We start from the raw sequence: 27,721 nt of genomic DNA on the forward strand, positions 1-27,721 counted from the left end.
GAAGTACAACTGAATAAAACTAAGCATAGCCTCAGTGTTTTTATAGATAAATGACACACAGAGTACTTTCTGAACTGGATGCTGCCAGTTAGGAAGAAAAAAATATCATGGCCTGTAGATTTGTCTAAACTGGATGCTGCCAGTTAGGAAAAAAAAAAAAATATCATGACCTGTAGATTTGCCTGAACTGGATGCTGCCAGTTAGGAAAAAAAAAATATCATGGCCTGTAGATTTGTCTAAACTTTTTTATGAAATAACCATGGATTAATCAAATTTAAACATCACAAATAGGCAGCAGCATACTATTGCCTTTCAGATGTTTCAAAGAAAATTATCAAATGATAATTCACCCATTCAGAACTAGAGTGTGGCTTCCTTCAACATGGCTGAAATTTAAAGAGGAAAATTTAGCCTCATAATTATATTTAGAAATATATTTATATTCTATAATTAAAATTAATCAGTTCCTCTTCTAACAGCAATTGATGGCAAGATGAGCTCAATTAGAATACAGTGGTTGTCAGAAGAGTAATTTATTACGGATAATCCACAGTGTGTATATTATAGTGACAGAAACAAATTTTATTTAATATTGTTGAGTGATGTTGTCTACTGCAGGCAAAAGATCCACTTCAGTGAGTGGAAAATTATTCATAGTCTTCTGTCAATGTCTTTGTTATCAATGTTTAGTTTAGAAAAAAAGCAAAGGTCTAGCTTGTCAAGAGGCAGTTTTATTTTCTGAGGCAAATCACTTAACCTCTTTAAACTCAAACATCCTTATAAAATGCAAGGGTTGTCTAGTTGAACTCTGCAGCTGTGCCAGTTACTAAGGACTCAGAAAGAAAGAAATCAGACTTTGCCCTTATGCTATTCATAGGCTGGGGAATGGCAGTGATGTAGACATTTGCAATACACTGTACGGTCTGAGCTAAAAAGTGTAAGCAAAGAGTTGTGAGAGGGAAGAGGTGTAATGATGCAGAGCGTGTGACCTAAGTGCTTCCCAGTAAAAAAGGATTGGTGATATTTTTGCCACTGATGACAAATTTGATTGCAAATTGGATACACATTTCAAAACTTACACAATGAAAATCTGAAATAGCTCTTGTCAGCAACAGTCTTCTCAAATATACACGCTAATATTCTAGATAGGACCATTAGGCCGTATCTTTACAGACATAGCATGTATGTAGTAGTATTATCTGTTCAAGAGTCGGTGAGTCTTATTTTAGTAGATGTTTGATAAGTAGGGAGTGAAACCATTATACAACTAGCTCTTAAAATGACTTTACTATTGTGCTTACAAAAATCTGGCCTTTGTCAAATATTTCCAGTTTTAAAAATATAGAAAATGTGTTTATATGATTAAAAGAATATAAAAAAAAAAACCAGTTAAGTCAGTTCTTAAATGGTGGGCATGATTTGAACTTGTAGAATGGAAGCAAAATGTGATCCAAAAGGGAATTGCGAGGCACAGCTAGCAACAGTATGGATGAATATAGAAAAGCATTGATTTTGTACTGAGCCGGTGGCTGTCAAAGAATTATATAAGTGAACCTTAGAAACCCAGATGGGTTGCCCCCAAAAAATAATTTCATAAATTATAATTAAACAGGGGTTATATTGTAGCTGTAACTTAAAATTATACCCTAAACCACAAGTACACAAACATATCAAATACTGTAATTCAAGGCCTCATTAACTCAAGAGCTTCTAATAAAAGTTTTAAGTATTTTCTTTCCAGCATCACCAGCTCCACAAGCAAGTTTAAATGTAAATAATTAACACTGTGGTAGGTTTAAGTTTGATGTGGTAAAGATGATAGAACATGTAAACATTGGGTGGGTGTTAGCGTTAGCAGTATTGATTAAAAAATAACTTTAATTTTTACCTGTTTTGAAATACTGCCAGACCATCATTCCAACTACTATATTGGTGATCTGATATACAACTGAAGAGGCACCTATTTGTTCTCAAGATGAAAAAAAGAAATTGTAATTGGACCCAAAGGACTAAGGCTCCTCAACAGAATTGCATTCTTAAGACCAAGATGGCAAGCATTCTGATTCCAATTAATTATCTCTTCATCCTCATTTAGTGCCTGCTTTTCATGTCAAGTATACCTTTGACATAATCTCTGACAAAAGAATGAAAAGATTTTAATGAGGGTAATCCCTGTAGGGTTTAGCTTTGTGAAATACAGCTACCTGCTCTCACCTATTCAAATCGAGCATGCACTGCAGTATGTCTCTGTGCCAAGGGATGATATATATTTGGCAAAAGAAATCACACAAGACCATAACAATCTAAACTCAGGCCCAAAGACAGGAAGTTTATTGCAGTTGGTGGGAAGAGGTAAAACACTACAAAGGACAGGTGTTTTAGAAAACAGTCTCCAAAGCAGCAGTCAGGCCAGAATATGATAACGTCCCTGCTGAAGGCCATCAAAATCAAGAAAGCACCCTCTAAGCCCAACCAAGGCAGAGGGACCTGCCAAAATCTGCAGACAAGTGGGTTTGGTGCTCTGTGGAGATTTATTCAGCAGACCTTAGAAAATAAAAATAGTGACTAGAAGAGAACGGTTGTGTGCATATGCCACAATTTTAGCACTAATCATTACAAGTTAGAGATAGAGGGACTAAACACTTTTTTAAAAAAGATTTTATTTATTTATTTGAGAGAGAGAGCAGAGTGAGAGAGAGAGGAGAGAGAGCAGGGGTGACGAGCAGAGGCAGAGGGAGAAACAGACTCCCCGCTGAGCAGGGACCCCGACACGTGGGGCTCCATCCCGGGACGCTGGGATCATGACCTGAGCCGAAGGCAGATGCTTAACCGACTGAGCCACTCAGGCGCCTCTAAACACTTTTTGGTACACCTATCAGCAAGTGATTAATCTATCTGGGGACCTGAAGTAAATAATTCATACAAAAACATAGTAATTCAAAATTAAGAAATTAAAAAGTGAGTCAGGACGAAGAAACAACTCTCCAGTTTAAACTTCTACTTTAGGCGAGGCATTCTAGTAATCTGTCTCTATCTACATATACATATATGATTACACATGCATGGCTGTGTGTGTGCATATACAGACACATGAATACAAATATAATAGGCAACTGATGAGTACAATATGTGCATGGCATATACATGTATATACATGTGCGTATGTGTATATATGGGATTCGTAGGTACACACACGCACACACACACGCACGCACGCACACACACGCATGCGCACACACATGCACATACACACGCATGCGTGCTCACACACGCGCGCACGCACACGCACGCACATACGCACACATGAGCACGCACACACACACACAGGTGTATCTGTACTCATAGTAGCCATACTGTCTTATTTTAAGATAGGAGCAATCAGAATATATATTAAAGAAGAATCAGCTGTTATCTCGGATTCTTACACCCAATAAAATGTTGATTTTTTCACATCTCCTAACTTATATTGCTTCACTGTCATTTAGCAAACTTGCTTATTTTTTGTGACTTGCAATTGTCTATGTGCTCTCTTCCTATCTCCCCTGGAGTCAGGAACAGTAAATTCCTTAAGTATCACTTAATCTTACTCACCTCAGCATCCCACATGTCTTGCTTGATTGTCTGGGAAGAGTGGGCTCTGGTAAATTCTTCTCGTAGCCCAAGCTGGTCAAATTCCTGAAACACAAAAAGAACTTTCCTGTTGTATTAGTTTCCTAGGGCTGCCCGTAACACAGTACCACAAACTGATGGGCTTAAAACACAGAATTTTATTTTCTTTGGAGGCAAGAAGTCTGAAATCGGGTGTCAGCAGAGCCTTGCTCCCCCTGAAGGCTCTAGAGAATATTCCTTGCCTCTTCCAGCTTCTAGGCGCTCCGGGCAGTCCCCAGTTTGTGGTAGCATCACTCTAATCTCTGCTTCCATCTTCACATGGCCTTTTTCCTTGTGTATCTGTGTCCTTTTCTGTTCTTATAAGGACACATGTCATTGTATTTAAGGTCACTCTAAATCCAGGATGATTTAATCTCGAGATAAGGTCACATTCTAAGGTTTCAGGTAAGCATGAATTTTAGGAATACACTACACCTGTAACCAGAAATTCCTATTTGAAAGTCAGTAAGTGCATCATTTCTTCATCCAACGAATATTTATCGAGCTTACTATGAATCAGGTGAGGGAAAATACCAGTGAACCCAACAGGCAGTCCTCCACTCTCAAGGTGCTGCTCACTTTTTAGTGGAGTGGAGAGAGGAACAGCAAATATAGATAGAAAGGCAGAAGGATGGATACATCTCCACGGAGGTATACAGATAGAAACAGATACAGCAAAAGAAGTAGAGCTAGAGTGGAGAGGTGACGAGTGCAGAAGAAAAATGGAGCAAGATAAGGAAAATGAACATTACATCATTAAGGTTCTACCTCTTGGATTTGTGTTAGCAGAGTCTACACGAGCCTTTAAGTCACATTTTGAAGCAGAGTCAGTCTATTTAACCTAGTATTACCGTAACTTCAATGGCTCCTCAAAATGAATTCTTCTCATTCTCAGAGGACCCTTTTGTACAGTGGTAAATATCTGAGTTATAATCTTTAATATTTATTTTTGAGGAAAGAAAGATTTCAGCATGGTATTTTTAATGGTCTTCCATGAAAACTAAGAGAAGGTTTTTAAAGAAATGTAGTTCAAGGGCGCATGGGTGGCTCAGTTGTTAAGTGTCTGCCTTGGGCTCAGGTCATGGTCCCAGGGTCCTGGAATTGAGCCCCGCATCGCACTCCCTGCTCAGTGGGGAGCCTGCTTCTCCCTCTCCCTCTCCCACTCCCCCGCCCCGCTTGTGCTCCCTTTCTTACTGTGTTTCTGTCAAATAAATAAATAAAATCTTAAAAAAAAAGAAATGTAGTTCAAAAAGAAAGGAGTCACTGACTAAGAGTGGTAGAGACAAATCCCAGATTTGCCTTATGGTAACTGATGTTGAGATTCAGCTTCCTTGCTTAGTAATGGGGTACAGAATGAATCCTTCAATAGATGGTTCTGAGAATTATATGAGATAGTCAGTGGGGTGGTCACCTAGCACATTATCTGGAACATAGTAGTTTTTAAACAAATGTTAGTTGAATCTGAATACCTTTTTACTCTTTCTCTTAATATTTATCATAAAAATGTAATACAATCTTTGTTATCATCATATAGCTATTGGCTGTTTTATTGTAATTGAATTGAATGTATGTCTTTGCCTAAAAATAAGAATTTTTATTAAGAAAACCTTAAAGAGTTCAGAAAAGTAGCATTCTCTGTTAAAGTGTACTTTTTAGCCTCTCTTTTAAATTATTTTAACCTATTGAATTCAAATCTTCCTTTTAACTATCTAATGGTATTCCTCTATGAGTTAAATGTATTACAAGGTAAATTATTTTAACGCAGAAGGAAGTTTTATCATATCTGCAGGAAATTAATTCACCATACAAATGTCATGCACTGCCTCTTCTGATAGTTACAACAAATGGATACTGAGTAACATCCTCAGTAGTGCCCCCATGCTATGATAAGTAGCTTGTTTATGAATATTTCAGAAGAATTTCAGAAGAAACAGCTGCATTAATTTGAGGATGTGGGATGGTGCCATTCTACCTTTAAAAGTGTGTCAGTCTTTTAGACTGAAAAACTGCTTTTGATTAAGAGTGAATATTTCTCTCATCTTAACTGCTTTTGCTCTAATCAAACTGATGCCAATTCTTTTATTTTTAATTCAAGTCTAGGTATTCCTCCACTTACTGTCATGAGATTTAGATGAAGTATCTGTTCCTTTTGACAGAACAAACCTGTAAGAGTACTTTCCTTAGTTTGTCATGCAGTATTTAAGAATTCCCTCCTTGAATTTAGAGTTTCTTGAAATGGGCTGAAATCTAAAAATATTTCTGGCAGAAGCAGTTATACCAGACATCTTAATTATTATGTTTCCAAGGAAATGACAGGCTATGTAAGGGAAGCTGACATGTCTCCCTGCAGCTATGTGCTTTTTATATTGGAACTTGAGGCTATTATAAATTACCTAGGCCTGAGACTGGCATGAGCACAGAGCCTCAGATACAAACCAGCTGCCACATCATGAAGCTGGTGTTAACCCGATTTCCCCCTTTTTGCCTTGTGGTACAGTGACCAAATATAACACTTCCTGGAGCATGCAGATTTCCAAAAGGGCAGTAAAAGCACTCAGCTGTCTCATTTCCTTATTTTCTCGGACCCTTGCTCTTTATTGTCCGCCCCCTGTTGGAATCATTCCTGAGGATCAGATTGAAGAGGAGGATGGAATAAGCTGGAGGTGAGGAGGTTGGCAGTTGCTTTGTAGGGCTGATGCTCTTGACAACTATTGTTTGATTTGAGTCCCTGCCTACTCTGCCGAATGCCGTGTTTCCACATCAGGAAAGGAATTTGATCTTTGCACCTGCTGCCTCCCCGTCAGAGGGGAGGGGAGAAGCATGTGGGCCATCTTTAAGTTAAGCAGCTGATAAAACAGCACTACCCAGTAAACAGAACGGGGCAAACATGTTAGGCTGTTTCCTGTTGGGAAGGTCTTTTGAACTGTACTGCCATACTCTTTTAGCTCGCTTCTCAAATTTGGGCCACTTCACTAAGTATTATACCATTGCTAAAATCCTCAGCTAAGTCCAAGTCCTGCTGCTAACAAGTGAAAAGGCAGTAATTAGCAAAATTGTCATTCTCCAAATTCAGGGAAGTATCAAATGGGGCCCACTTAACTTTGTGTTATTAAGCCTCTAGGATTATGTGACCAATCTATTTCATTCATAAAATGAAAATAATGCTATGTATTTTTTACAAATGTATTTGTAAAATGCTTTGTTATCTATTGAGAGAAAACACTGTAACATTATAAATGCTAAAAGGCTTTGGAGATATCAGGAAATAGGAAATGGGCTAGAGCCTGGTTTGGGGTCTAACACTTCCTTTCTGTATTGCCTTGGATATGTTTTAATGTCTGCTTTTCACCAAAAAACAAACAAACAAAAAAACATAAAACAAACAAACCAAAAATCCAGACATGGTATGCCCTGCCAACTTCTTTTGGCAGTTGCAAAAATCAAAGGAGGGGAAAAATGTGACAGTGGTTGAAAGATTGTTCAGTACTGTAAAAATGTACATTTTTATCAGCATTTCATGGGCTTTCTTTTATTGTTAGAAATTGCTCTGGGAACGCAAATCAGCATGGATGTATTGATGAAATAATGAGTGGTGTGATTTTGGTAACGAGTGTCTACTTGATAAATCTAGTGGAGAAGGACCTTCTTTCACAATAGAGCATCTTGTCAGTCTCTCATTACAAATAAAATCCAGTGAAATCCATCAGGATACTGACAGAAGCTGTTAGTAGGGACTCCTGTTAATAGACAGGAGTTTATAGAAGTCCAGCTTCTACACTGCTTCTTTATTAGTTATTCCAGAAGATTTTCCAAATAATTTATATTTAACCTCATTTATATATTATTTTTATGGGTAGTTCATCTTAGCATCAACCTTAGACATAAGGGAATATTATTTTCAAATAAGATCATTAACAAAAATTATACAAATATGGCATTATAATCAAGAATACTTCTTTGCATTCATGTTAAATTTTTTCCATTATGTAGACTATTTAGTTTTGTACCTAAGACAGACAGTTTCAAGATGATTTCAATATTACCAATAATTTATTCACTTACTAGAATTAAATATTCTCATTGCTAATTATAATACAGGTAATAAAAATCTTGGATTATAAAAATAAGGAAAAATTACTATGTACTATCATTTTAAAATATATTTAACTAGTCAATTCTTGATGGAGAGATAATAAAACATATCCAGTATAAATATTTCTATCATTTTTTGAGAAAAAAAATATCAATTACCAGGCAGATTGCAAGTTTTGAAACTGGGTATCAATTTCAAAATTCAGTTCTTCACTCTTGCCATAACTCACTTGTAGCAAAGTTACCAGTCACCTTTTCTGAGCCAATGCACCTAGTCCCCAGTTGTTGTGGGTGCTAAAGGCTAATGGTTCATGGACTCCCCCATCTTGCGAAAGTTGTCCTTGGCAAAATAGAACCTGCCTCATCTGATAGGTTTTGCCCACCCAGGGGAAGCCCACAGCTGAGGACTGACTCAAAGGGGAACACAAAATCTCAGTCCACTCACCTGAAGATGGGATCAACTCTGTGTTACAATTCATGCAATTTAGATTTCAACTGAGACCACATCCTTGCAAAGGTCTCCACTATGTCATCCTGCTTTCATTCGTTGATAAATCTTGTGCTCCCAAATATTTGTTTCAGTTTCTGCTTTTAGGGAACCTATTCTAAGACAGTTGTTGGTACCAGGAATGGCCCTAAGAAGCAGACTCTAGGGATTTCGGAGTTTGTTCTCTCTCCAGCTAGTAAAAATGAGAATCCTGGCACTCCATAGTTGGATATTGATGTTTCTTAACATCCTATAGAATGCAATTGCTAAGATATTTACCTGTGGTGAACTGGGGGAGAGAAAGGAGATGAACTGGCTTATCTCAGATATTAGAGCGTATAGGGCAAATGACAGTATAAATATAGACCATTAAACCGAGTGCCTACATGGAGTACTACCAAAGCTGTTTTTTTATTTTTATTTTTATTTCTTTTAAGATTTTATAAGCTTAAGCAATTAAATACCAGTTAAAAGAAAAGTGTGAGAGCCAGGGGGCCTCCGTGGAAGCATTTAAAGTAAACTTCATAGAGTATAGCCTGAAGGCAACTAAAATGTGGACCAGGATCAAGACCCAATCCTAAGAGAAGCAGAAATGCAGAAAATTTTAAAATCAAAGATTTGGCAAGTGTCCAAGTATCCGGGACCTTGATAAGGAAGGAGTGGAAACCTTAGGATTGGAGAGATTTTCCTGAGCCTTTTAGGATATAGAAATGGCCAAACCCCTCTCATTAGGAAAAAGCACTCTCCCTTCCTGAAGATTATTGTAAAACTTCATATGAGAAACATGTCTAACCAAATGCTTTCCTGCTTAGGATATGCTCCTACATGTCCTTCTGGTCACCAAACTAATTACTAGCATGGCCTAACTGGGGAAGAACTGAGCCAGTATGGAAGGAAAGGTATTATAAACTCTGCAAGCCATAGGTTCTGGCTAGTAGGTACAGGAACCAAGACCATATCCCTAGGAGTGGATCATGAGGTTTCTTGGAACAAGAGTGGCATAATATAAAATTGAATATGTGAGAGTTTGTCAATAAGGAGACCTTCTTTATGACACAAGATTTAGCACCCTGGCAAGAGCCCCAAATTCAAATTACTAGAATGCTCATCATTTGATTTTTGAGAGTGTCAACCCCCCTTCATTACCTACAATTGGAATCCATGAAACCCTGGTAATACTTCAGAGTTAGGTCTTTGATTGATCCTCTTCCAATTTGATATGTCATCTCTGTGACGTATTTCACCTTATGCATACCTGTATCAGAGGCTTCTCGCCTGCACACCTCTCTTTTATTAGCAAGAATGCTGGCTTTAACATGGTAAAAATGAATGCATTGTTTATGCTTATGAGCCAGGCATTGCAATATCATCTTATAATGGCTGCCAATGGTCCAATGTCTACAGTTCTTATATGGTTCCCAAGTTTACTTTAGAACCTGCTTGACAGATGCCGTGGGATCAGGGACTGCTGCTAACATTATCACCACCATGTGATCTGTTTATTATCCTCTGCTGAGAATGATTATCCCTTATATTCTACTGAGCTGGTGCCTCCTCCCAACTATCTGATGTTTCTGGATCTTAATTATAAGCAATATTGTTAAGAGAACTTTCTTTCTTGTTCAGGCAATAACAATAGCTCTCCAAACAAAGGCTCAGCTAATATCATAAGCTGGAAGAGTTATTCCTGGTTTTGAGGCTGGTTAATACTCCATTTCATTCCTCTGCATGCTATGCCCAGAGCCAAGTACCTGGAGAGATTATACATCAAACAGTATAAAAACTGTGATATGGAAGCCTGTAGGTAGGTGCCATGGCAGGTTAATAATTAGGTTTATTCTGAAATAGATAGTCTTTCATTATTTTTCAATATTATACCGGATGTATTCAATATTTTAAGAACGGAAAGAACTCAATATGTATAAGTAAAAACTATATTTATAAATAAATTTAATTATTAATTCCTAATTGATTCAAAGAAAATATCATGAAAAAATTAGTAAAACATTTCACACTTTTCTGTACTACCTGATTATTCCCATTTGTGTGTGTGTGTGTGTGTGTGTGTGTGTGTGTGTGTATGTGGATGTATTTATTGTAGCTGAAGCATTTCCACTTTCTTTTTGCTCGTTAAATAAAGAATTGCTTATAAAACCTACCATTAAATGGCACTGTATTGTAATCCATTCCCTTGACGTTTTAAAAATGTTTCTATATAGTCACCGTAGGCAGTTACCTGTCTGTTCTACCCAATCAACAGGCTCAAGATTAAATGGCTTGCAAAAGATGTAAAAGAAAATAGGAAATCTAAAAGGCAATATTTCTTTTCTCTACAGTTGCTCATGTATCCAGCCCAATTATTTCTTATAAATGTTCCCCATTGTTGAATTTTTTTATTAGAAAAATGTAAATTATTTAAGGAATATAAATTATCCAGAAGTGTATTAGTGATTCAATAAACACAATGACTTTTATTTACATATGCAAAAAAATATTAAATGAGAATTTGCTTGAGTAATTGTAAGGTGAATTCACCTTCTGCATTTTTAGAGTATTGTTAAAGCTTCTGGTTCAGCAGCTATTATTGTTACAGTCATTCATCTTTCCCTCACTACAGTTTTACTCTTCATCAATAAGAGACTGAATATAGTTTCCCCAAAACAATACTGAATTCTAATACTTTGGTTTATAAAATCTATATAGGAATAAATAGGAAAAAAATCTTAAGTAAACTTTTCTATGAAAATATAACACACATAAAGAGTACACAAATAACAAGTGTACATATACATGAATTATGACAAAAGTAATACACTCACTTAACCTCCAAACATGATAGAAAACAGACAATTACCTATATCTCAGAAGTTTCTCGTGTACACCCTTCAATGACCTTGTTTCCTGTGTTGTTGATTTTAGCCATGCTGACAGGTGGGAGGTGATATCTCACTGTGGTTTTGATTTGCATTTCCCTGATGATGAGTGATGTTGAGCATCTTTTCATGTGTCTGTTGATCATCTGTATGTCTTCTTTGGAAAAATGTCTATTCATGTCTTCTGCTTATTTTTTAATTGGACTATTTATTTTTTGGATGTTGAGTTTGATAAGTTCTTTATATATTTTGGATACTAACCTTTATCAGATATATCACTTGCAAATATCTTCCCCCATTCTGTAGGTTGCTTTTAGTTTTATTGATTAGTTTCTTCATGGTGCAGAAGCTTTTTATTTTGATGGAGTCCCAATAGTTTATTTTTGCTTTTATTTCCCTTGCCTCAAGAGACATCCAGAAAGAAGGTGCCACTATGAATGTCAAAGAGGTTATTGCCTGTGTTCTCCTCTAGGATTTCGATGATTTCCTACCTCCCATTTAGGTCTTTCATCCATTTTGAATTTATTTTTGTGTATGGTGTAAGAAAGTGGTCCAGTCTCATTTTTCTGCATGTTGCTGTCCTGTTTTTCCAACACCATTTTTTGAAAAGACTGTCTTTTTCCCACTGGATATTCTTTCTTGCTTTGATGAAGCATAACTGACCATATGGTTGTGGGTTTATTTCTGGGTTTTTATATTGTTCTATTGATCTATGGGTCTATATTTGTGCCAGTACTGTACTGTTTTGATCACTACAGTTTTTCAGGTACACTAATAGGTATTTACCCAAAGAATAGAAAAATACTAATTCAAAGGGATATGTGCACCCCAATGTTTACAGCAGTATTATCTACAATAACCAAATTATGGAAACAACCCAAGTGTCCATTGACTGATGAGTGGATAAAGAAGATGTGGGGTGTGTGTGTGTGTATGTTTGTGTGTGTGTGTATTATTCAGCTATAAAAATGAAATTTTGCCATTTACAATGATATAGATGGAGCTAGAGAATATTATGCCAAGCAAAATAAGTCAGTCAGAGAAAGACAAATACCATATGATTTCACTCATACATGGAATTTAAGAAACAAAACAAGTGAGAAGAGGAAAAGAAAAGAAAAAGAGGCAAACCAGGAAAGAGTCTTAACTACAGAGAACAAACTGATGGTCTCCAAGGGTGAAGTGGGTTAGGAATGGGTTAAATAAGTGATGGGGATTAAGGAGTGCACTTGTCATGATGAGCACTCGGTGTTGTATGGAAGTGTTGAATCACTATATTGTATACCTGAAACTAATATTATACTGTATATTAACTAACTGGAATTTAAATTAAAACTTAAAAATATATACAAATCAGGACATGTCATGTTCTCTAAAATTATCTCATAACATTGGTTATACTTTTGGGAAGGAAGGCTTTTATTACCTATGAATTAAGTCATATCATCTCCTTCTGTATTGCAAGATTCTGCAGTAACTAATTTTACCTTACCTATCCAATCATATCTCCTAATTATACAGCAGAAGCCTTCCCTATGAGAGGAGTAAATCTGCAAAATGTTATCAATATCTATCAAAGGTCACATCAGCTAAGTCCATGCTCTTTTTCACATCCAAATGTCCTCATATATCTTCTATGCCAATAAAAATGTATAATTTCTTAAAGATTGATTTCATTTCTTAAAATTTTTCCCAATTCCTCAGTGTATCATCTTCTTCCATCTACAAACCAATTTTTCTTTCTCTGAATTCCTAGGGAATTTACACTTTACTGTACTTGGAATTTGCTTGGTCCTACCTTTTAATTTTTCTTAGATAATTCCTTTTTACTTATTTTTAAAACTAGACCAAAACCCCTAATATTTCCAAATCATTTTTTTACATACCACACATCATACAGAGCTGATGATGAATATATGAAAAAGAGGATGAGACTATGTTTATGAAAATATGATCATGAAACTTTGAACAGCAAATTGTATTATTGTTCTCAACTGTTCAGTCTTCTTTGTCTATAGGCAGATAATACAATCCTGCTCCCATTGACTTCAATCATTAATTCCTTTCTTTTGCACAATTATCTTGTGTTAGCTAATGGGATGTGTATGCCACATCCAAGCAGACATTTTAGAGGCATTGCAAGTTTCCACCTCCTGTTTTGTTCCTATGCCCTGTGATACAGGAGGAACATGTGCTAGAAAGCTCTGTCCATTGGGGTGGTAAAATGTGAAGGTATATTGTGCAGACAACAACCTGGACTGCACCCCAAAGCAGAGTCATAGCAAACAAAGCTTCAATGAGAAATAGCTATTTGATGTTGTAAATCACCAAGAATTTTAGATCATTTATTTCATACCATGACCCAGCAATATCTAATAGACTCAACTCCAGCATTTAGAAGACATGAATAGGCACTTTTCCAAAAGAGACATCCAGATGGCTAACAGACACATGAAAAGATGTTCAACATCACTCGTCATTAAGGAAATACAAATCAAAACCACGATGAGATACCACCGCACACCTGTCAGGATGGCTAAAATTAACAACACAAGAAACAACAGGCATTGACAAGGATGCAGAGAAGGAGGAACCATTTGCACTGTTGGTGGGAATGCAAGCTGGTACAGCCACTCTGGAAAACAACATAGAGATTCCTCAAAATGTTAAAAATAGAAATACCCTATCATCCAGCAATTGCACAACTAAGTATTTACCCAAAGGATACAAAAATGGAGATTTGAAGAGATACATGCACCTCAATGTTTATAGCAGTATTATCAACAACAGCCAAACTATGGAGAGAGCCCAAACGTCCATCTACTGATGAACAGATAAAGAAGATATGGTATAAATATACAATGGAATATTAGCCATCAAAAAGAATGAAATCTTGCCCTTTGCAATGACATGGTTGGAGCTAGAGTGTATTAAACTAAATGAAATAAGTCGGTCAGCGAAAGAAAAATACCATATGATCTCATATGTGGAATAAGAAAAAAAAAAACAGATGAACATATGGGAAAGGGGAAAAGAAGAAAAGGAGAGAGGGGAAACAAGCTATAGGAGACTCTTAATCATAGGGAACAAACTGAGGGTTGCTGGAGAAAGGTAGGTGGGGGATGAGCTAAATGGGTAATGGATATTAAGGGAGGGCATCTGTTATGATGAGCACTGGGTATATTATGTAAGTAATAAATCACTGAATTCTACTCCAGAAACCAATATTACGCTGTATGTTAACTACCTAAAATTTAAATTAAAAAAATTCAAAAATAAAAAGTCTTTGAAGAAAACATAACTTTTTAAACCGCATTTTCTTCATCTGTATATAAGATAAAGCAAGTTCATCCTAATGTGCTTAGGAACTGTCATGAAAAGCATCAAGTGAGATTTTTAAAAGTGTAGTGACTCTTTTGATTTAGTTTTTGACATAATGATTTAGTTTTGAAATATGTAAAATTCTTAAAGTAGTTCATGTATTGAAGCAAATGTTTTAATAGGTTTAAAGATAAAATAGATAAATTATAGGAAACTATACAACTCATTTATTATTTAGATGGTATTGAGAACCCAATAATATTATCTTAATTTGACTTAAATTTTTGTTTGAAGGGTCAAGGAAATTTCAGATTATGAATTCAAACCCAATTCTCAGTTATGTATATCATTCCTTTATTCTATTGACTCTGTTTCTTCCAAAGTAATAGATACTAAATTGTGTATGAGAGGCAATCTTGGCCATTGTTAATGACATATCTTGAATCACTTTGCCCTCACAGTCTGCTTAGAGTTTTCTACAGAAAAATGCCCCAAATAAAATATAATAATTAGGAGAATTAAAGATTTACACAAGGTTTTTCATTATATTTAGCTTTTTAATATACATTTTTATAGCACTTGACTAGTAAAGCATTATGATCAAGAAAATTATAAGATTTACCAAATTCTATCACACCAATTTTAAAAAAGTAGCAATACAGTAATAAATGAAAACCCTATAAAGGTCAAATTTGTTTCTTAATGGCAGAAATTTTCAAAGGTATGGTGGTGAGCAAACTGATATAATTTATTATTAACTTCCACAGACGCTTCCTTTCTTCAATATTTAGATTTTTTAATTACATATTAAATATGATTTGCAGTGTTAGCTCAGATTACACCGACATCTTTGGTGGTATTTATTCAAGAGATGACCTATTACACATTTTTGTAAATAACCAGTTGATCCCCATGATATTTTTTTTTATCTTAAGCAGCTTAAAAATCTAAGGCCAAGAAGAAAGCATTATTAAAAGAATCTTTTCCTAGCAGAATAAGGATATCACACTTAACAAAAGCAAGGTTGTGCCACATTATTTTAATCATGAGTTGAAATTCTAACAATTTGTAAACAAAACAATTATATCAATTTATAAATTAATGTAACATTTTAAAATTTCCCCAGAAAGTGATTATATCTAATGTAGCTATCTCTATTTATTCTTGTCAACAAGGAGTACATGACCCACTAAGTATTTATAAGTAGGGATAGTGCAATTTGACGTAGAAAGAATGAGAGATAAATATTCCTTCTATCATTATAGATACAATTTAATTATCCTCCTAAAATCAATTCTTATTTTGAATCTGTTAGAAATTCATAAAGTTTTAGCAATATTAATCATTCAGTAAGACTGATATATAATCTTTTAGTTCACTTTACCTGCATCATTTAGCTCACTTTACATGATAACCAGAAGAAATAAAATTTAATGTCCCTGTATATATGGAGTATGAGAAAGATTCTTTGCTTGACCAAACTTTAGTCAGGCCCCTGAACCTTCTCTTTGGCACATCTATCCATTCATTTCCTTGTAAAATCTAGTTTTAGCAAGAATTCTGCCAAAAGTCAGGTTAATCAGAACTCCTCACTTTCCACATCTGATTACCTTGGCTACCTGAACAGGTTCCTCATCCTCCACATCTCCCAGGTGATGTCTGATCACTCTGGCCTGTCCTCAACAAGAATCCTGTTAGGTCAGCTTAGCCAGAATCTCCCTTATCCCTGACGTGTCCTAATTTTCCTTTCACTGGCCATGCTCTACACTGCTCCTTAGCTATAAATACCCACTGGCTTATGCTGTATTTGGCATTGAGCCTAATCTCTCTCCCCCACTATAATATCTCATTACAGAGGTTCCTATACATATTGCAATGATCCTGAATAAAATCTGCCTTACTATGTTTAATAAGTGTCACTGAAAATGTTTTTCTTCAACAAGTTTATGAAATACATATACGCATACATATAATTGATATATCTATTATAAAATTATTCCATGTTAAGAATTAAAAATATTATTTTGCCCATTCTGAAAAAGAATAATAGATCAAATGAGTCATTAATTTAATGACAAATATCAATTAAGCACCTTCTATAATGAGGCACCGTACTGAGTTTATTAACAAAGATTCATTAATTAATGAAACTAATAAAGAGCTCTTTGGAAGCAAGAGTCCTCATACAATGTGTTTTTTTTGACCACCTGTAATTCTTCATGAAAATATAAACAAAAAGTCACATAATACACCTACTATGTCTGTACTTCAGTTTTAGATTCTCAAGAATACAGGTGATTCAAAGGTGCACTAAAGGTTCAGAAACACTGTGGTAACTTTGAAAACTCAGAGAAGCTGATTCACAAAATAAAGAAATGACTCTAGTTATCTACATTAGAACATCATCCTGGTGATTCTAATACAAGTAATCAATGGAATACACTTGATTATTAAGATTTTTTAATTTATTTTTAAATAATCTCTACACCCAACATGGGGCTCAAACTCACAACCCCAAGATGAAGAGTCACATGCTCTACCAACTGAGGTAGCCAGGCGCCCCTACAGAGCAACTTTTGAACTTTCCTTTTGGACCAAGGTCTAGGCCTTTGAGGATTCAAGTAGCCCTGGAAGGCCTGTGAACAGCAGATTCCAAAGGTCCAGAGATCTGGCTCTTCCTTCTCAGACACAATGTCAAATACATAAAATCCCGTCATGTTACATTTTATATTTTGAAATAAGGAAACATTCAAATACTCTTAAGGCATTTACTTATTAAAACGTTCTCTGCCAAGATTTCACATTAGCTTAAAATTCAGATCAGTCTTTACCTTTCTGTAGTGAGCTCTCCACCTCAGTGTATTACATAAAAACACCTTCTCCAGCCATCAGTGTTAACAGCCACCACGCAGTGAGCCCCATGGTCAGCCTCTTTGTTCCCTAGGTGAACCAACTAGAATTTAACACTGCTCTGCTACAAAAGTCCTAACTCAAACTCATTGGAAAAGAAGTAAAACTTCTGCAAAGTGCACTTTAAGAAGAGGTACATTTTTTGCTTATGAAAAGAAACCCGTGAGTCCTCTAAGAATAATAAAAGGGAGGTTTTATACTTAAGCACATGATTTGGAGTGAAGAATTCGCATGTTGCTCTGCTGGTCCAGGCTGTCGACACTCTTCTTTTTCCTCCTGTGGGCCCCCTTCATCAAGTATCACAAAGCCTTCGGCTCTGGCATGCAGAATGTCCACCATCCTCTGCAATACAGAGTTGTTTTTGCCCTCGTTCTTCTGGCAAACCAATTCAATGTTCCTTAGCTTTCCAAAGTCGAAATCTCTCTTTCTTCAAGTCTTAAACGGTAAGTTTCAATACACTGACTTGCTGCATCAATTCACCACTTCATCATCCCCATTGCCCACACCAACTTTCTTTTGTACCACAGCCGGGCCAGTCTTAGGGGTTGCAGTGGTTCTGTGTGTTGCAATGGGTCTCTGTAGAGCTGCACTGCTAGAGTCGAGAGGCTTCTTTGGTTTGTTCAGAGCTGGAGCAACAAGAGAGGGAGCAACTGTCCTTCCTTGACCTTGTCTGGCAGCTACAGGGTCATAGTCTTTTCCATCACAGTTTGCATCAGAAAACTTCTTGAACCATGGAAGGAATTCAAAATTGTCCTGGAACTTCCCTTTTACTAATTTGTCCACAGGAATTATTTTGTCAACACCCATTCTCTTAAAATCTGCTTGTAGCATTTTGAAGTTCTGGATGTATTCGTCTTCAAGGCAATGGAGCCAGGGAGCAGCATGTCCATAAACTGACAGTAGGCAGCCCCTGAACACAACTGCTCAAACTTTGTCAGATTCAGCTTCCGAGAGACTCATTGATCCAGGTCAGCAAGTCATGTCGACTCAGGTTATGGCCGGTGACTGATGATGACTATACGTTGGTTCACTGCCATCTTGGGATCTCGGCAGGACCACATCCACTGCCCCTGACCGCTTAGGTTCAGTCTGGTTTAAACTGCCAGATCTGTCTACCAGCTCACGTGATGATCTCACACGCACTTCCCTTCCTTTCCCCATTGCGCACCAACCTACCTGAAAGTGAGGGCTTTAAAGATCAAAAGTTTATTAGCTAATCATTCTGTGGGGTAGCAACTTGGCTTGGGCTCTGATGCTCTCAGCTGGGCTCACTCTTGTACCTGCAGTCAGTTTCTAGTGCAGTAGAGGGCTGGTTGATTGTCCCTTAGGGCACATATATTTTCTGTGGGAGTTGATGGAGACTGGAGTTACTGAATACAGTTCTCCCCTGTGTGTAGCCTTAGTAGGATGTAATAACTGCGATAAAGACTGAAGTGGGGATATACCCAATCTTTATTCTCTTAACCTCATACCTCATGCCAGTGCCTGTTAGCCAAAGCCAAGAAGGGTCAAAGGGCAAGAATGCCCATGTAATGTCAGCCTCCCAGGAATAAAGAACAGGGTAAAGAAAGGTCATCTATCTAGAATATGACAAACAGAGTAAACAGCATAGAACTTATAAGCTTGTTTACCATTATTTTAATGGATATTGCAGAGATAAAAATTTGAATCTTGACTTATTCTGGTTTAAGTTAACCACAACTTTTGTGCTTTATTCCAGACAAAGCAAGAAACTTCAAGCACTTTAACTCTTTGCCTTTCCCAATTTCTACACACTGTTTTTATGGATTTTAATTATGTATTTAAACTCATCAACACTTTATCATTATCACTGTTTTGATAGAAGCAATATTTATTTGGATTCACCAATATATTTAGCCTTAATTTTTGCCTGTATCTCCTAGCTATACCCTCACTGTTTAAAGAGCAATATTTGGTATTTTCTTTAACTCAGTTCTACTATGGTAAATTATTTCAAATTTTGTGTATCTGTAAATGTCTTCTTTCATTTTCATTCTGAAATATTTTTTCTAGCTTTAAACTCCTAGCTTGACAGTTATTTTATTTCAGCACTTTAAAAATATAATTTGTCTTCTAGCTTTTATTATAGTTAGAAAATAGATTTAAGTTCTATTATTGTTCCTTTGATGGTATTATGTTGTTGTTGTTTTTCTCTAGGGGCATGTTAAAATTTCTTTTGTCTTTGCTTTTCTGCAATTTTACTCTATTGTATTACTATATAGATAAATTGTTTAAAATTCTACTTTGGAGCCAGGTTTTCTTTAACATATGGCTTATTGTCTTTATCAGTTTGGGAAATTTTCAGCCATTACCTCATCAAAATTTTGTCACCACATTCTTTCTCTTCTCCTTTAAGACTCTATAAACATGTCCCATCACATCACAGGTTCTCACCACACTCAAGGAGAAGGGATCATATAATGTATCCATATCAGAAGGGGAATCTTGGAAGACATCTTGCAAGTTTAGCTATCACAGAGAACAATATTCCTGATAGTTCTGGCAACATCATTACCTTCCATCCTGTAGTTTTAATAAGCTACTATTATGTTCAATACTAGTGACTTAACATCTGTATTTTTTTCCAGAAGAGAGAAGGATATCCTAATGGTAAAATTCCCTTTTAACGAGAGCTACTGCTACTAAATTAGGACAAAGATGGGGTAAATTAATACACTTTTGTAAGAAATCACATATGGTAAGAAATGTAAGAAACTATTTTGGATAACAAGAGAAATGAAGCTTCTTCCATGTCACTAAATAAATTACAATTTCACAACTGATAAAATTTTAAGCTATTATTTAGTTTCTGTATATTCAATATGTGGATAATACTAATTACTGTCTCTTATTTTCCCTATGCCTTTCATTTGAGTATACTCAGTGTAGAAAAAGTATATCAGGGGATACCTGGGTGGCTCAGTCAGTTAAACATCTGCCTTCACCTCAGGTCATGGGTCTCAGCTCAAGTCCTGGGACTGAGTCACACATTGGGCTCCCTGCTCAGTGGGGAGCCTGCTTCTCCCTCTACCGGCAGGTCCCCCTGCTGATGTGTTCTCTGTCTCTGTCTCTGTCTCTTTCTCTCTCTCTGACAAATAAATAAATAAATAAAATCTTTTTAAAAAAGAAAAAGTATATCAGGGAGAAAGGAAGGGTAGAGGAGATATTGAAATATGGTGACTTGATAGAAGCTTGTGTTAGAGTATTCCTTAGGGGAAAAAAAGAAATTACAGAAAGAAATCAAATAATGTAAATGTTTATTGGTTGCCTACTCCTTGTCATAGTGTTTTTTTACTGCTTACTTTTGTAACTGACACAACTGTGACCGTAAAATGGTCAACCAATATCACTCAGAACTTGCACAACATCATTAAATATTATTCCTTGTCACCATCCATCAGAGCATCCATGAATCATTTGTATAGGAATCAAGTTATTTCTCTTTCTCACAGACAAAATAGACTAAAATCCATCTTATAACCTCTACTCACTAAAACCACAAGGCACTGATTATTCTCCCTGGTCTTGTACATAGAAGCCAACTCAATCTTCATTAATTCCTGATCAGCAAGAAATAAACATCAGTGCCATTTACAGCCATCTTTCTAAATGCTCTTTCGTTTTTGCTTTTGGTTTTGACCCACTTCTAATTCAATCCGGTTTTATCTATCATCAACCAACCTTTGTTTATCATTCCCTGATTTTGTCTTCCTTTTCCTTTTTGATTTGCATACTAATTGCAGTTTCCCAGACTTGACTTGTGGTTCCTCAAGGCTTTTGTTTCAGAGTTTTTCTCTTCTCATTCCTGGTAGCCACAGAATAAATCCTCCCAATAAATACTAATTTTAACTTTCTGTGGAATGATGCATTGTTTTAGGGAATAATTCTTTTATTTGCTCTGTTTGTGTTGAGATGGTCTTATGATTAGGTATATTTTAGGAACTCTTAAAACATATAAAGCAATACATTTAATTAGGGATTCGTTAAACAAATCTGTTTTTCAGAACTTTTAATTCATTTTTGTTATTAAGATAATTTTAAATGAAATAGAATCACAGTGATTATCCAGAACAAATGACAGTTCATCAATACAAATATGCCTATTACATGTTATAAATGTTTATATAGATATACATGTATAATGTTAACTTTCTCTTGTTTTTGTCTTTGTGTTTTTGTTTACCTAATAAAATGTTACACACATTATGTCATGCTGATATTGCTCTTGCTTTTTAAGCTATTAAGAATTCCCTTGGCCACTGTTAGGTGGTATAATGATTGACCTTTAAACAGATATTTAATTTGGGGTTCTAATAACAGGTTTAGATGTAAAATATCATATTATGAAGACTTACAAGGTACAAAATAGGTATGGCATTCAGATTTTATAATAACCTTTCCTGAGGATAAGGAAGTTAAGGAAAATTTTAATATTCAGTTTTTTGTCTTTAAGATCTACTTTTATTTCAAGTGTATAAAGCAGCTGTTATCCTTTCCATTTTATTACAGTATATAGAATACAGTAAAAGAATACAGTACAAGAGAAACAGGATCTTGTTGGTTATATACATATAAGTTGAATCTTATATGATAGAGGCATTCAACATACACCCACATTTCAATTTTTCTGTCTTACAAATTAAATATCTCGTTTCAAATCACCTTACCCACTTCAGGTCATGAGTTCTGATTCACAATTACCAATTAGACCTCTTCTATGAACATAAAAAGTTGACATGTAAAGTAAATACCAATTCATGTATGAATATTATATCACTTATTAGAAAGTAATCCAGAATTCTTAGATTGTCTATATAACTAATTCATTTCAGAGTATAGAACTAGAAAAATATTAACGTATTTCTGTGTTCATATAGAATAACAGTAAGAAGGATTATCTTAGTTAGACTGTCATTATTTCTTTGTAATTAATGACTGATAGAAACATCACAATGCTTAAACATTTTACCGTTTGCTGTCTTTATATAATAAGAGAAACAAAGTTTCTAAGAACTAGTTCCCCCAAATTAAAAAATTATTACAACTTATAGCATATTTTCGTGGAAATATTGAAATTTGAGGGCGAAAATGTTTGAGTTCTTGTCCTAATTCTAAGTCTATGATGTCAGTCAAATCATTTTATGAACTTCTGTTCTTTTACATTTGTAAAATTATGTAATTATTTTTTACTTTACTAATTAACCTCATAAGCTTTGGGAATCAAATAAAATAATGTGTATAAAATTACTTTGTATACAATAAAATTCTAATAAATTTAGCTATAACTATTGTTAATATTATAAAAATTATACCATTTCTTAAGACATGTTAATAAGCCCTAATTCAATATAGTTGTGAAAAACATAGTCATTAATAACCTGTCTATTGAAGGAATCTATTATATGACCAGTACTTACTATTTCCTAGATCCTTTTAGTTATTATCTAAATCAATATTTAGAGTGTTTTTGGTAATGAGACCGAGACGAATAAGCAATTCGTGCAAGGAGCACAAATAATAACATCCAGAACCTACATTTAATTCTTGTTTTTGAATTTGAATTCTCTGAGTTTGAAGAGAAAAGCCTTGAGAAACCCACCTCAGTCTCCCTAATTTACTAATGGGAATGGAATAAACATGTTTTATGCAAACAATTGAAAGTAAATGTTAAGACTGAAATTCTGTTATAAATCAGGCATCATTCATATTTTATGAAACTCCATGTGTATAGATCTGTATATGTGAAGAATCATCAACTCTGCAAAATATGCCCTATTCAACAGGGAATCGCCATTTTAAAGGAATGGTACTGTTTCCCTGAACATGCAATCAAAATGTGTAAGTTAGCTTGGGGAAAGGCTACTTCAGGTCAAGAAATTCCAAAAGCCTCAAGCTAATTAGTATTTACTTGTTCTTCTAAGTGGTGCTGACAGGCACAATTTACTGGCTTCAAAAATGTAGAAAAAAAACTAATAAAGGAAGAAAATAAGATAAGCTATCAATGCCTACTAGCCTCAATGTCAATAGTTTTCAACCCAACTTCTAAAAGGTGCATTTATAATAAGATATTTTGATATGTCAAATGGGCCCTGTCTAATATAAACATGCCAGAAGTTTTTGCTTTGTTTTTTTTTTGTCAAATCAAATAGTGCATGCAAAATACATGTTTAAATTCTATCCCTTACCAAAATCTAAATCTATGCTTCACATAAATTCAGAGTCTCATTTTATCTTTGTATCAAACCCCATTTCTCCATCTCCATCTTTTAGTTGCCACATATGTGATCATCAGGGTAGATTGATTGTGACCAGGTTTATGGACGAATTCCTAGATGATTAAATGCAGGATGTACCTTGAAGAAATAATGAAACAAGAACAGATGGGGTGCAAGCCTTAGGAGAAGGTTATGGTAAAAGTTACGGAGGAGGTGTGGAAACACTAACGATATCACAAGAGTCACAGATGAAATAAAGTTGTTGTTGAACAAATTTCATATAAATAAAAATCATTTCTTTCTGAAGAGTCAAAATGTCTTGATTCAGGCACGTAGGTGGCTCAGTCAGTTGAGCATCTGCCTTTGGCTAGAGTCATGATCCCAGAGTTCTGGGATCAAACCCCACATCGGGCTCTCCACTCAGCAGAAAGCTTGCTTCTCTCTCTCCATCTGCTGCTCCCCCTGCTTGTGTGCTCACTCTCTCCCTCTGTCAAATAAATAATTAAAATCTTAAAAAAAAACTCAAAATGTCCTGATGCTTGCATGACAGGAAGCATGTCAAGAAGAATTCAAAGTTTTTTTGATAAACAATATTTTTCTTAATTTTTAGTGAATAGTTTCAGGCTTACCTAAGGCTTACTGAGTTTCCTACCATGTACCAAACATTTTCACATTTAATTACTGAAATCCTCATAATGGCTCTAGAAAACTGGTATTAATAATCTCACTATGCAGATGAGAAGTAACATCAGTTGCTTAAAGTAAGGCATTTTGAAAAGTGACTGAACCAGGGCACCCGGATGGTTCAGTCAGTTATGTGTCCAACTCTTGGTTTCGGCTCAGGTCATGATCTCAGAGTCATGGGATTGAGCCCCACATCAGGCTCCACAATCAACACAAAGTCTGCTTGAGATTCTCTCCCTCTCCTTCTGCCTGGCCCCTGCTCAAATAAATAAATAAATAAATCTTTAAAAGAAAAATATGACTACTTACTCAAAATCCAATATTCCTTTAAGTACCTCCAGCTGTGAAGACATTTCCTGTTATTATTGAAATGTCCCTACTAATATTGATAGAAATTTGGATTTGACAGACCTAACAGATTCAGATGAGTTCTGCAGTTCTCTTACTCTATCTCATCAGCAAGATCACCCTGATAACATCAGTTTTCTAGGACCTCACATACATGTTGCTAGCAAAACTCATAAAGTCACATAAAAGCATTCACACAAACTAAATTCTACTATCTTCATACTCAAATTCAAAGGTCCAGTCTAGTAATGCTTTAATCACCTGGCTGTGGATTACCCATTTTGCAGATTTTCTGTTACATCGTAACATCTCTGGCTAGTTTCAGTAATATTCTCTTCTCTTGGCGGGTTTAGTGTTTAGTGTTAAAAAATTCTCATCATAATGTTAACCTCGTTTTTCATCAACTGACCTTTCTTTTATTGAAGGTAACCCAGAGCAAGTTCTATAGCAAATATGGAGGTAAATTGACAATAAATCATGTTAAAGACATGAACTATGGATAGGAACTAAAATAGCATTAATTCATAAAAACTTAAGTAGCAAGGGGGCTAGGGGTTGTGTATTCTAAAGCAAAAATCCTCTTCATGACCTTCCTGATCATTATAGGTTTTCTCTTTGAAGGATATCTTTTTTATTCCACAGTAGGATGAGGGAATTTCAAAAAGAATCTATTAACTGTGCTAGAGAGCTTGACTTCTAAAAGATACAATTCCAGCTCTCTAAATTCTATGCCACTCCTGGCAGAAATGTGGCAAATATGGCTCTGTGGGTTTCTGTGAAGAGCTTTTATTGAAGAGGTTAAGACATTGTTCAACCATGACTCTAAATCCTCTCAAAATGAACACATGCTTTGAACTGATCTTTAGTCAGTCATGTACCCTATCTTCTTCTACTTTAAAAAGAATCCATGACCTTCCCAGGGTGCATATCAGCATAGAGTAATGTTTCTTTCATATATGATATTATATATTATAAGAAAAGTATACATTCAGAACAGAGTTTTAAATGTATGAGAACTAAGTCAACTTATTCTCATAAAATTTCTCTTCCTTTTAGCTTTAAAAATTTTTATTTATATTTTATATACATTCAAATATGGGTTAGAAGGTAAAATAAAAGTTATTTTATATAAGAATTGTACTTTTCATATTTTTCTTGTTTTATTATATAATAAAAATTATAAAGAGCATATACTTTTAGCAGAAAATGCAATTGAAATTTAACCACATTGTTTCCTGAGATGCAGATATTACCATGTCATCTACACTGGTGCACCAACCAATGCAGAGACTCTTGATAGGCACCTGGAGGGTCATGGCTGAGTTACAACATCCTCAGCATGAAAAATGAGTGTTGTCTCTGAGAAAAGCAGAACTCTGCCTTTTAGAGTGGTTCAAATTCAACCTCTCAAGGTCTAACATGTGTCTTCTAGAGAAAGAAAGAGAGAGAGAGACCTGTGAATAGAAACTTAAAAGATGATATTTTCAGGGGCACTTGGGTGGCTCAGTCGTTAAGCATCTGGTTTTGGCTCAGGTCATGATCCCAGGGTCCTGAGATGGAGCCCCACATCGGGCTGCCTGCTCAGCGGGAAGCCTGCTTCTCCCTCTCTAACTCCCCCTACTTGTTTTCCCTCTCTCACCGTGTCTCTGTCAAATTAATAAAATCTTTTTTAAAAAAGATTATATTTTCAGGTACAATGCTATAAAATCCCCAGGTGTAAAATAATACTATTTTTAGTCTATTTTTTCAATAAAACAAGACAAAAATAAGAAATATGCTGTTTTTCCACATTGTCATATTTAGTGGACACTTTGAGGATTTTATTTCAGCAGCAGCATCTATTGAATCTGTTGTATCCCATGCAAGCTGACAGATTAGTTTCATAAACTCACCTGGGTCACTCCTAAAGAATAATCAGAAATATTGTAGGAAAGTTTGTAGGGTGCCACATCAATAAGGTCCTAAAGTAATAGGTGATGATTAGAAGCAAGAAATATAAGCTACTTATGCTACAGAAACTCAGGTTTTACTAAAGCCTGGTGTGGCCTATGTTACATATAAACATTACAAAGGGCATTAGCCCTTACAAATTTTTCTTCCCCAAAGTCAGGTATTTTCCTGTGAACATGCCATCAGTTGGTAAAATTATAAAATGACTTTTGCAAAGTGCTCTGAATTGGTCTTATACATATAGGCTTAATAAATGATAGCTATTAATATACAACATAAGGAGTTTGCATGATATTTTAAAAGTTTAAACAGTGGAATCTTTAGGAAGATCACCATTGCAGGAACAAGGAAGCTGGATAAAGGGAAAGCAAGACAAGCAATAGGAAAGTCAATTATGAGGGTATTCTAGTACTCAGGTAGAAAAAAATAGGGAAATGTGTAGGTTCCGGGAAGAGTTTGCAAGGCAAATTCAAGAACCAGTTGGGAAATCGAATCAATAGAACTTGTTGACAGTTCTCACACTGAACAACATTTGCCAGGGGCTGTCATGCATAATTTTCTCTCAAATTTCTCAGTCTAGCATGGAAATATAAATACAGATAGTTATAAATATGTGACATTATGCAAAGAAGTCATGAGACAATATAGCAGACACTATAAATTTCATGCCTTTATCAGCTCAACCCATCTAAATTCATCTACAGCTATGGTCCAAAGTATCCAGCAGGCTGATAGCTTCATCTGATATCCTTTGCCTCAAGACTTTCCAGCACTTTGGGAGCTTACTTCACCTAACACTATAGGCTCAAGGTGGAAATGAGGAATTAACACACCAACACCGGAAGAAGCCTTAAACCAATAGGGACTGGTATTTGTAGTCCTGTTTTCCATTGGGACCATTGTGATGTACAGCTCATAGAGAGTCTCAGAGTATCCCCATTGTTATTGCAGCCCTGTTTCCCACACTGGTAAAATGATTGACACATTCTTTTCCTTACTTCATTGTCTCACTTTCCCTACTCACTTGTGCTTCCTAAGACTACTTTCCAAATTAATAAGCTGCATTTGTCTCTGTTTCACCAACCTTTTTACTTTGGTTGAGGGGTGAAAGGCTTACAAAGTAAGAGAGTTGGAATAAGAGGTGGCATTAGAAGACAGTCTTCAGAATGAG

At 35.6% G+C, this 27,721-nt stretch overlaps 1 pseudogene; it reads right to left on the reverse strand.

Moving 5' to 3' along the window:
- Positions 1-17,503: 17,503 nt before the first annotated feature.
- LOC114221077 (microtubule-associated protein RP/EB family member 1 pseudogene) lies at positions 17,504-18,350 on the reverse strand (annotated as a pseudogene).
- Positions 18,351-27,721: the final 9,371 nt, after the last annotated feature.

The sequence above is a fragment of the Eumetopias jubatus genome, unplaced genomic scaffold (assembly GCF_037043125.1).
Source record: "Eumetopias jubatus isolate StellerSeaLion01/CBP00866 unplaced genomic scaffold, mEumJub1_p1.0 scaffold_1, whole genome shotgun sequence".
NCBI lineage: Eukaryota > Metazoa > Chordata > Mammalia > Carnivora > Otariidae > Eumetopias > Eumetopias jubatus.